This window comes from Miscanthus floridulus, chromosome 9, assembly GCF_019320115.1.
Source record: "Miscanthus floridulus cultivar M001 chromosome 9, ASM1932011v1, whole genome shotgun sequence".
NCBI lineage: Eukaryota > Viridiplantae > Streptophyta > Magnoliopsida > Poales > Poaceae > Miscanthus > Miscanthus floridulus.
The window spans coordinates 37,568,977-37,580,483 of record NC_089588.1 but is presented as its reverse complement, the minus strand read 5'-3'; the positions used below and the strand labels follow the sequence as shown (position 1 = coordinate 37,580,483).

Below are 11,507 nucleotides of genomic sequence, written 5' to 3'. Positions count from 1 at the left end.
ATGACTCTGATAATAAACAGACTTGTTGGTCTATTCCTGTTGAACGATACATTGTTATGATAAGGACCCGTTTTTTTCTTCTTTTTTGTACAATGACGCAAGCATTAACATGTTAGTTGATTGCTTTATCCTCACTATCCTGATGAATCATTGTTCTAACTCAGATAACAACAGGATTGTTGGTCTATTCCTGTTGAATAATACATTGTTATTATAAGTACCCGTTTCTTTCTTCCTTTTATAAGATGTCGCATTAACATGTTGCCGTGGTGTTGGTTGGTTATGGATGAATCCGCGAAGCATTGCAATCAATCAATATAATAACCAATTTCGGCCTATTACAGTCAGGTGTGTTCATCAGCTAGCTATTGTAGTGAGGATACAAATTATTTTCTCATGCGAGAAAACCAACCAAATCATTAGAATTGAAGTAAACAATAGACTCATCCAGCTTTGCTGTGATTATATGAATCGCATGTTTGTCGAAACTGCTGTTCTCCAGCGTAAGGAACTTAACATTTTGTTTCTGAGAATGGATACTTCTATTAACTGAGTGCTCCTTTTCATGTTCATATAGGATACAGCTTCCATATGAAGAAAGATTTACCTTTTTGTGATGGGTCTGCTATATGCATCTCTTAAGAGCTTGCAGCCATAAGCTTGCGATCGATTTCTTCGATGTGTACTGGAAATCTGGGATAATTATAGTATAACTATCTACCTGTAACTGAACTGGGTTTAACCGTTTGTCCTGTTGCGCTAACACTGTTGGTTCTTGGATGGTCTTATGGATCAGACACTGCATGCTGACTTGCTGAGTGCTGATGTCACCTTTTTCTTATATTTTTACTGGTTGTGCTGCGTATGACATGAAGTACTGTTTCATGTTTAGAATGATTTGTATCATTTCATCATATTGTGCCCATTTTTATTTGTATTGTACTATTGTTACACCGTAGTAACCAACCGATGAATGTATTATGTTAGACTGCTCCATTGATGACGGGAGCCCCAATCACTACTGCAGAATCGGGCATCACTGCCGGCATCATCACTGTCGGATTTTGGCCAACCGACAGTGATCACCCTTCACTGCGGGTTCTAAGCTTCAAAATCAGAAAACGATTGGGGGTATGGATGGCAACGGGTACAAATTACCCGCGTGCCCGCAGGTAAAAACCCGTTAGGGTGAGTTTACGGGTACCATTTTATACCCACGGGCATGGGTGCGGGTTTGATTTTGTGCCCGCGGGTAAAAAATTTGCGGGTATGAAAATACCTTACCCGTGCCCGCAAACCCGCGAACACGCCTGACATGTGGGCCTGTTGCACAAGTATATAAAGGACTTTCTAGGGTTCCCCTTATCCTCCCCCGCATAGCCGCAATCCCGGCCTCCTGCACGTCAGGCTGCAGCGGCGCAGCCTCCCTCGACTTCCGCTCGACCGCTCCCAACCTCCCACGCGTCGCTTCAAACTCTACTGTTAGTGCTGCTGTTGTTCTGTCCATATTCAAAACACTTGCTGCCACTAAGAAGACCTCAAGTCTTGTTAAAGCAAAGAGTGAGTTTTTTTTTGTTGCAGCAAAGAGTGAGTTAGATCGGTACTTGGACGAAGATCCTCTTCCTCATGATGAGAATGAGTACTTTGTTGTCTTGGGTTGGTGGAAGGTGGCTGGAACTCGCTTCCCTACTTTGAGGTTTATTGCTCGTGATATTTTGGCAATTCCCATAACCACGGTAGCTTCTGAATCTGCTTTTAGCACTAATGGGAGGGTTCTAAGTGAGCATCGCAGCCGTCTTACTCCACAAATGTTGGAAGCTTTTATGTGCAGCCAAAGTTGGTTTCGTCACAATCTTAAAGGTAAAGAACTATGCTTTTGATTCCTGCAGCTTGTTAATGTTGTCATCTCATTCTAATGATCTTATGGCAGCAGCTTACTAATATCGTCTTCTTATTTCAATGTGCATTTGTAGGTCAAGATGATGGAAAGATTGACACCTTTTGGTCCTGCCTTGAAGACATTGAAGGAACCTTGTATCTCTACCGTTGACTCTGATTAAGCTTGCTATTCATTTGTATCTGTTATGTGAATAATATTTGTGTGATTTGAGTCATGTGTGTGTTATTCTAGATTTGTCACTTGTGCTTGTTGAACCATATTTATTTGGGTTGTACTCTTGTTATTAAGACGTTGAACAATAGTTGTGAACTGTTATTTGTGAACTTGTGTTGTTGTGCATTGGATCTGTGATCTGTACAGATTTGTGATTGTGAACTGTGAATTTATGATCTGGCTGGCAGGCACGGCTGTGCCCGCGGGTGACGGGTGCGGGTTCAATTTCATGCCCGTGACAGGTCGTGGGTGCGGGTGCGGCACAGGGTTTGCCTCGCGGGTGCAGGTTTGTAAACCCTCTACCCGCGGGTAATGTGTCCATTGCCATCCATAATTGGGAGTGGCCCAAAACCGACAGTGAAGGTTCACATCACTATCAGTTTGTGGCTGGAACCGGGAGTGAGTGGAGGGTCACATATCACTACCGGTTCTAGCCAGGAACCGACAGTGATTTGGTGCTATCACTGTCGGTGCTAGCCAAGAATCGACGGTGATAAAATGACAGTACAAAAAGCTGCCGCCGTCCTCTCCTTCCTCCTCTCTTTCATCCCGAGCGCAGAGGCACGCGTTTGGCCTTCTCCCACCATTGTTGCAGCTGCTCTTCACCATGAAGTTAGCTCTTGGATTTTGAAGAACGACTTCATCTTTTTGCTTTAAGGTTAATAACAAGCATACACTCCTTCGATGTGTACTAGAAATCTGGGATAATTAGTATAACTATTTACCTGTAACTGAGCTGGGTTTAACCGTTTGTCCTGTGTTGCGCTAGTACTGTTGGTTCTTGGATCAGACACTGCATGCTGACTTGCTGAGTGCTGATGCTACCTTTTTCTTATATATTTACTGGTTGTGCTGAGTATCATATGACGTACTGCTTCATTTCATCATATTGTGCCCATCTTAGTATTGTACTATTGATGACTGGAGCCCCAAGCTGAAAGTATTATGTTAGGCTGCTCCATTGATGACTGGAGCCTCAAGCTGATACTGATATCGATTGGCTTCCAAAGCTTTCCTGCACTTTCTTACAACCTTGAGAATCTCACGCTGTGCAGTAGGCAGTGTGGCGTGTACAGCTGAAAGCTTGTGCGACCTAAGTCTGCAGCTTGTGCAAGAACAAAGAACCTGATTGTTCAGCCGAAAAGGTCTATAGATGAAGCCAGGCTCTGATTAATACTCCCTTCATTCTAAATTAATTAATTATATATATATATATATATATATATATATATATATATATATATATATATATATATATATATATATATATAGAGAGAGAGAGAGAGAGAGAGACTTTTCTATGTACACTTAGATATATATACGTACATAGTCAAAGCAATGTGTCTAGAAAATCTAAAACGTTTTATAATTTGAAATGGAGGGACTACTTTGTACCCACATTCAAATTTTGAGCCTGTATATCATTAAAAATTAATAATCAATCTCTTTATTTCTTCACATGTTCTTCGTACTTACATACATGGAATTAGGGCAATAAGTACCTCATTTTGATTCGGCTGAAACTTCTGTTGTATTTTTTGCTACTGGATCATCAACGGTAACAACGTCAGTAAGCAGTGCAACAACTGATTTCATGGTTAAAAGAAAATAATTCCCAATGTCATTATGCATTACATCTACAGTAAACAAGAGCCAAGCTCAGACATGAAGAATAGGAATGGGCTGTATATGCCAAAACAAGTAGCGTACCATGGACACCTACAACCTACACCTACCTATCTGGAGTGAACAATAGGAATGGGCTCAAGGTGACCGCGGAAGCGAAGGAGCTCAGCAGACCGGTGGACATGGCCACTGGGCCACTACTGGATTCAGGTTCTTTGCCGAGGCAAAGGCTAAATTGTACTCGGCAAAGCATTTGCCGAGTGCGGCACTCGGCAAAGAACACACGGCAAAAAATTGATCGGCAAAACCCTCTTTGCCGAGTGTTTTTTATCGGGCACTTGGCAAAGGCTTTGCCGAGAGCCCCGGGGGCACTCGGCAAAGAAAAGTGACCATCACGGCGCCAGCCCCGTTGACGGTCTCTTTGCCGAGTGCCAACCTTGCAGGCACTCGGCAAAGATTTTTTATTTTTTTAAAAAAAATTCTTTACCGAGTGCCCTCTATTCGGCCCTCCACAAAGATGTTTTATTTTTTTTTTCTAAAAATTCTTTGCCGAGTGCCCCCTTGCCGGCGTTCGGCAAAGTTTGATTTTTTTTAAAAAAAATCTTTGCCGAGTGCCCTCTGGCCGGCACTCGGCAAAGTTTGATTTTTTTTTTTAAAAAAATCTTTGCCGAGTGCCCTCTGGCCGGCACTCGGCAAAGTTTGAATTTTTTTTAAAAAAAAATTATTTCCCGAGTGCCATGGTCATGGCACTCGGCAAAGCTGGAAAAATGGTTTTTCGAGCGCCCATTTTTCCAGCTTTGCTGAGTGCTGTGACCATGGCACTCGGCAACGGGGTTCTTTGCCGAGTGCAACACTTGGCAAAGTGACCCAAAACGGCAATTTTTAATTTTTTTACATTCCATCATGACAAATAAATTCATACAAACATATATCACATATATATCTCATCCATCACATATATATCTCATTCATCACATATATATCTCATCCATCCACACATCCATCCACACATATTACATCCATCACAATATATATCACATATATAATAATAAGTGCTCAAGTCCATCTAAATAAATCCACAAGTCCATCGAAGTCCACAAGTGCATCACAAGTATATCACAAGTCCATCACCAAGTGAACAACAAATGAAAAAAATACAACGTGCACTCATCTCGATCACTACGACTGTGGTGAAGGCCCAGCTCCATCATTCGGAGGTGCATGAGGTGGATTATTCGAACCACCGTCAGATGGAGACTGTGCAAAGGAGAAAAGATTGCATGTGAGACAAGATTATTTGGATAGCTAATCTAGGAAGGTAGAGGCCATACAAGCAAAGCACAAGGGAAAGTAAAAAACTTTCATACTCACAGGAGTAGCTGGAGCTGCAGGACGTGGAGGCGGAGGTGGAACCAACAGCCTAGGTGATAGAGAGAAGCCCACACGTTGCCCAAGCCCTTGTAGGAACTCCGTAATGTCTGTCAGCCTCTGCGCCTGGGCCTACCGCTCGGCCCGCTCGGCCTCCCGCTCGGCCCACTTGGCCTCCAGCTGGGGCCACCATCCTCTGGTGCCCAGCCTCCAGCTCCTGACGTTGCCTCATTTTCTGTTCCAGCCGGGCCTGCAATATTTTACTCCAATGTTTCAATAATGCAAAGCTAATTAAGGTGTGTAAAGATCAATGTATGATGAGTAAAACAGGAATAACCTCGAGTGCGTCGACCCGGTGCTGTGCAGCGGTCGGCCGTGTGCGAATAGCCGGGCTCTCGCTCGTGCTCCGTGCTCGGATCTGGGAGAGAGAGGGAGTAGAGGTCGTGTCGATGATGCCGTCGCCAAGCCAGAACCGCCCATGCTTCTTGCCTTGCCCTGCCCTCATGACGGCCTCTCCATCAAAGTCCTAGGTGCTCGGATTGTGGTCTGGCCCATGGAGCGACCTCGCCACCTCAGTGTACTCACTGATGCGGGAGTGGACGCTCCGGTTCGTGTATGCCTCGGGCGGGTCCTCCAGGTTGAAGGATACGTTGGATCCTTGGTCATGTATAGCCGTTGGATCCTCAGTAGGAACAGAAGGTACCGTAGGATTTTCACGGGGATCGTAAGTTGCCTCTTCTGGCCATCATCAGAGTCTACCTCCAGGTACCTGGAGGATTTACACTTTGGATAGAACTTTGCATGCTCATGTTCTTTCCTAAATAGGACGCACCCCTTCGGACAAGCATGTATCTGCTCATATGGCATCTTAAATGCACGAAGGAGTTTCTGTGACTCGTACATGCTCTTTGGCAGAATGTGGCCCTTCGAAAGCAGGGTGCCAATCACGGCCAACATCTTATCGAAGCCTTCTCGACTCAAGTTTAACTCGGACTTCAACCCCATTAAGCGTCCAATGGCATCCAGTTGAGACACCATTGACCGATCGTGATGGGGTTTCTGTGTCAAGTCCATCATGTCGTAGAACGCCTGTGCGACTGCCTCCATCTCCTCCTTCTCACGTCCCTCATCGAACTGTCCTTGGTGAAAGTCATCTAACATGTCTGCTACTCCGGCATCAGCATCAAAAGCCTCCAGCCATGGTCTCACCACCTCCTCTCTCATACGATGGGCTTCGCCATGGTGGACCCACTGGGTATAGTCCGGCGTAAATCCATTCTTCACAAGATGTTTACCTATTTCCACCTTGTTTACCCTTCTCCTGTTTCCACATTTGCTGCAGGGACACAAAGCTAGGCAATGTCCTTTAGCAGCCTTGCCAAATGCACTATGCAAGAAAGCATCGGTCTTGTTCATCCATTCTGTGGTGTAATCACTCTGACTTCTCCGGCCCCTGTACATCCACTAACGGTCATCCATCCTCTAACATATGTATCAGCGAGTAATATAACTATCAATTGCATCTACATGGTGTTCCTACTGTCTAATAGGTGAGGATAGGTCCTAATCCCATCCGCGGATGCGTAGATGAGGTTAGTTTTCATGCTCTACTCCTATCCGAGACAGAATTTCTGTAGCACCTCCCCGCTGTTCTCCAGATACACGTCCTGCCAAAGAAGAGTGCATATCTGGAGAACAACAGGGAGGTGATGCCGAAACTCTGTCTTGGATCGGAGCAGACCATGGAAACTAACCCATCTACGCATCCGCGGGCTGTCCAAAAAACGTGGACAATCCGGAACAGATACGGTCATAGATATGCAAAGATCTACAAACCTCCAACCGTATCTCTTTCGAACGGGAGACGCCTAACTGGGTTACGCGATCTACGACCATGATACAGAAAGAGGGGTTATACCTAGAGTGACAGCGGAGTCAGGCTAGCGGGGCCATGGCGGGTCGGTGCAGTGGCGAGGCGATGTGGTGCAGGCAGACCGGCAGGGCGACGGGAACTCCAACTCGGCTCCGACGGGCTCTTCTCTACAAAAATGGAACAAAATACTGTCATTTAAAAAAATCGGCAGAACCTCCCCTGCACGGTGAGGTTTCCAAAACCTGCAAAAAACAGCGGCACGATGGCCGACAAGCACATATGTCTCAAGAGAAGCCATGTAGTTTGGATATCAATCTATGCAGAAGAATATATCCAAGTAGTACCACTACTTCTACTACTACTTCCACTATTGCTACTACTACTACTACCACTAGTTCTACTACTACTACTACCACTAGTTCTACTACTACTACAACTATCACTACCACGACAACAACAAGAGAGAGGGCATACCTGACGGGCGCCGGGGGTAGGGGCGGGCGGCGTTGGGGTCAGGGTCGGGGTCGTCGGAGTCAAGAACGGGGTCAGGCACGGGCGGCGTCGGGGCGGGCGGTCCACGGGGCACGGCCGGGGGCAGGGCCGGCTCCTCAGCGTTGGCGGGCCGGCGTGGGCGAGCTGGCCACGCTCGGCCACACGCGAGCGCGGGGGCGGGGGCAGGTGCCGGCGCGCGGCCCGGTGGCTGGCGGGCGTGGGGGCGGCCGCGGGCGCGGCACAAGGGGAGGGGAGGGCGGCGCGCGGTGCGGGGGCGGGGGCAGGCCGGCGTGGGCGCGGATGGCGGCGCGCGGCGCGGGGGCGGGGGATGTCCACATGTAGAGATGTCCTGGTTTGGAAGCATCGTACGTGACAACGTGCACGAAATCTTCTAAAATTTTTATCATAGCCTCCACATACGATATCACGACATCTCAACAAGTTTCATGATTTTCGGACTTCGTTTGCTTTTTATAGAATTTAAAACACTTCGCACACAAGTTCGCGGTCATGTTTCGTGAACAAGATGTCCGAAATTTCGGGTCCGTTCCTGGATACGGCCTCACATTACACTCACTAACATGACTATTAATTTTTGAATCATTAAATTCCATTATTCGTATCATGTGCAGTTCAAATTTATATTTTTTCGAAAAAATTCAAGTAAACAAAATAAAGTAACTAAATATATCAAAAAGCCAAAAAAAATCTCCAAATTGTAATTAGGAGTTTCTGGTACTTTAGAAGGGCTGCACAAAAAATTTGGAGGCCAAAAACAAAAAAAAATAAAAAACCTTTGCCGAGTGCCGGGGCATGACACTCGACAAAGGCGGTCTTTGCCGAGTGCCTTCACAGGGGCACTCGGCAAAGGCAATTCAAAAAAAAATGTAATTTTTTTAATTCCTCCCTTTGCCGAGTGCCGAAGCTGTTAGGCACTCGGCAAAGACATTTCGAAAAAAAATATTGAATCTTTGCCTAGCGCCGTGTCAGGGGCACTCGGCAAAGTATTTTCCAAAAAAAAAATCTTTGCCGAGTGCCTAACAGCAGGCACTCGGCAAAGAAGGACGTGGCCGGACACCGTTACGCGGGGCAGCCTATGCCGAGTGCCGAGATTTTGCCGAGAGCGTGGCACTCGGCAAAGAAGTCCTTTGTCGAGTGCCCTTTTTTGCCGAGTGCCGCACTCGATAAAGAATGTCTTTGCCGAGTGCCCGATTTTTGATACTCGGCAAAGCAGTTTGCACTCGGTAAAGGCTTTGTTTCACGTAGTGTATGTTGACGAATTGGTCCAATTAACAAACTATCAATTTCAGGATTGTTTGGCCACTGTCGACAGAAAACCCAAACCTCTGACTTTAGTTTGAGGAAACAGTCTACAAACACACGCAAAATGATTAAATTCATAAACTAAAACCCAGATGGATTGAACTAATCAAACACAAGAGCATGCACAGGATCAAACTGCTACTACTACTTATCAAACTTGAGGATCGTGGCGAGCCGGCCTGCTGGTGATGCCGTCGTGCAGCAGCAGCGCCCACAGGAGCGTGATGACCTCGCCGCTGCGCTGCGGGACCTCGATGTGGGCCTTGACGTTGTCGGAGGGCGCGACGTAGAGCAGCATCTCTGACCAAAACTCTGCCAGCAGCTCCCACACTGCGGCTTCAGCTTCAGCTCCGTCTCCGGCCCCGGCCCCAGCCTCTCCTTCTCCTGATCCCCACGTTCCAGCCTCGTCCACCAGCAGCTTTCCGAGCCTTGAGCCTTTTCTCAACACCTCGTGCGAGCTCTCGCTGCCGAAACAACCAATCAGGTGATGGTAGAAGCCTCCGGCCTCCTTGTCAACACCCCTGCTGCGCCACGACAGCAGCGTGGGGTCGATCTTCTCCTTCACCTCCTTGTAACGACGTTTTGTCCAGGCGGCGTTGTCCGGCAGCAGGTCAGGAGCCTCCACCACCAGGTACGCCGACGCGCAGTAGCGCGATAAGCTGTCGGCGCCTTGGCGGTCCGCTTGGAGGAGGACGAACTCGAAGAAGCACTTGCAGAGGAACACTTGATCTGAAAGAGGCTGGTGGCGATGCACCACACGAGGATGGCGTCGGTGGTGGTCGTGAGCTCGCCGCCAAGGCACGCCCAGGTGATGTCCTGGTGGAACGCTTCACACAAGCGATGCGCTGCAGCCGTGCCAGCCCTGAGCTGCCCGCCGCTGCTCCGGAAGGCGCGGAGAACGGAGGCCTTGGCTTCTGGGGCCACCTTGGTCACCGGCATGCTTTGCTTCTTGAGCAGCAGGTCGATCTGCCCGATCTCATCCTTCCAGTGCGCTTGGGAGATGGGAGTAATAGAAATCACGTGCAAATGCGAGCTCAACGGCGATCACTCTGAAGATCCTCTCATGGTCGTCTTCCCTTCCGAGCAGGCCGTCACGGACGAAACGGAACGCCCAGCTAGAGCCGGCCTCGCTGGGCTGGCACCCGGCGAACCGCCTGCGCAGGCACTTGAACAGAGCGAAGGAGAGGCATAGATCCCTGAACCGCTCCTGGGCAAGAAGAAGAGGGCCACTCTCTGTCTCTGACCAGACGCGGTCCAGTGTGATGAGCATACTACTACGTGGATCATCCAGAGCGGAACGCTTCACACGGTATCCCAGAGGGCTTTCTTCCATGTCCTGTTTGCTCTCTCTGGTCACTATGAGACGGGGTACTAGTAGCCGCCGGGACCGGGACCAGGAGATGCTCCTCCTGGAGCTGCGCGATGTAGCCGTCGATGAGCTGCACGGCCGAGTGCCCAGGACACGGTCGCCCTTTGGAAGGAGACGTACCTTAGCACCATCCGGCAAGCTCCAAGAATCCAGAGCGGCGACATTTATGTCAGCACCACTGCTCCGGATGTCACTGATCGAAGCTGACGGCGGTGAAGGCAGCCGGGCTGCTTCTGAAGCTGGCCCAAGGCCCAAGCGTCAAGCCCGACCCAACAATAGATTCGCTGGCCCTGAGTGGGATGTGTAGCTATAAGCTTGCTGTGCGCGTCGGAGTCTGTAACGAAGAATAAAAAACTCAAACTGAATCCAAAGAAACGTTCCTCGCCGCTGTTCTTCTCCTACCTCCGGCTTCGTCCGGCTTCCCCTTCCTCCTCCCTCCTCTGGTGCTAACAATCTGGTATCAGAGACTCGTTCTCGCAATCCTGGACAACCACCCTCCTTCCCACCCCCACTACACCCGCTTCCAGAGATCCTGCGGCGTGATGGATCCCAACTTCGAGCTACGAACTGGCGAAGCTAAACCGCCGCTTCGACGAGCAGGATAAGCGCTGGAGTCGGCGCTTCACGGATCTGGAGCATGGCATCTCCGAACGTTCGTCATCCACCTCCGCCCGCCTCGATGCCCTGGAAGCCGCGCGCTCTTCCTCCATGGACAAGCTCTCATGGCGCGTCGCCGATCTAGAAGCCGCGCCTGCGGATCCCCAACCTCTCGCCACGACGACCCGTCTCGCCACCCTCGAGGCGAACTACGCCGACCCCGACGCCGAGTTCAGCAAGCGCCTCTCGGCCATCGAAGCCCTCCGTGTCGGCTACTCCAAGGACGCGCCAATCGACCAGGTGGCGACTCTCGAGGCCGTGGCCGCCGACTTCGCCGCGTGGAAGCCGGGCGTGGACGGTCTCCTCGACGACGTCCGCATCGCGGTCCAGAAGCTCGAGTCCCACCAAGGCGGCCGGGCAGCATGCTGCCGGGCTCACCGCCGAACTGCCCGTGGTTGGGCACCGCGTCGACTTGACTCCACGGGATTCGGGATCCGGGGTCGTCACGACCTAGGTCCTGTCCCGGCCAATGGTACGTTGCAACACCCACCAACCCCTGTCCGTACATCGCAAGTTCTGCCGCATGGTCATGGTTTTGCTCCTGTTTTTACCCACGTCCTCCTCCACCGAGCACCCAACCCACATGCATTCTTCGGCTATTCTCCACCTCGCCCCCTCCACTTGATCCTCATCGCCTTACAAATCCCAGGCAAACTGCCTCAAGTTCCCTTCCCTCTTCTCGATGG

At 49.5% G+C, this 11,507-nt stretch overlaps 1 pseudogene; it reads right to left on the bottom strand.

Annotated features, from left to right (window-relative positions):
* Positions 1-8,946: 8,946 nt before the first annotated feature.
* LOC136479674 (uncharacterized) lies at positions 8,947-10,874 on the bottom strand (annotated as a pseudogene).
* Between the last annotated feature and the right edge of the window lie 633 nt (positions 10,875-11,507).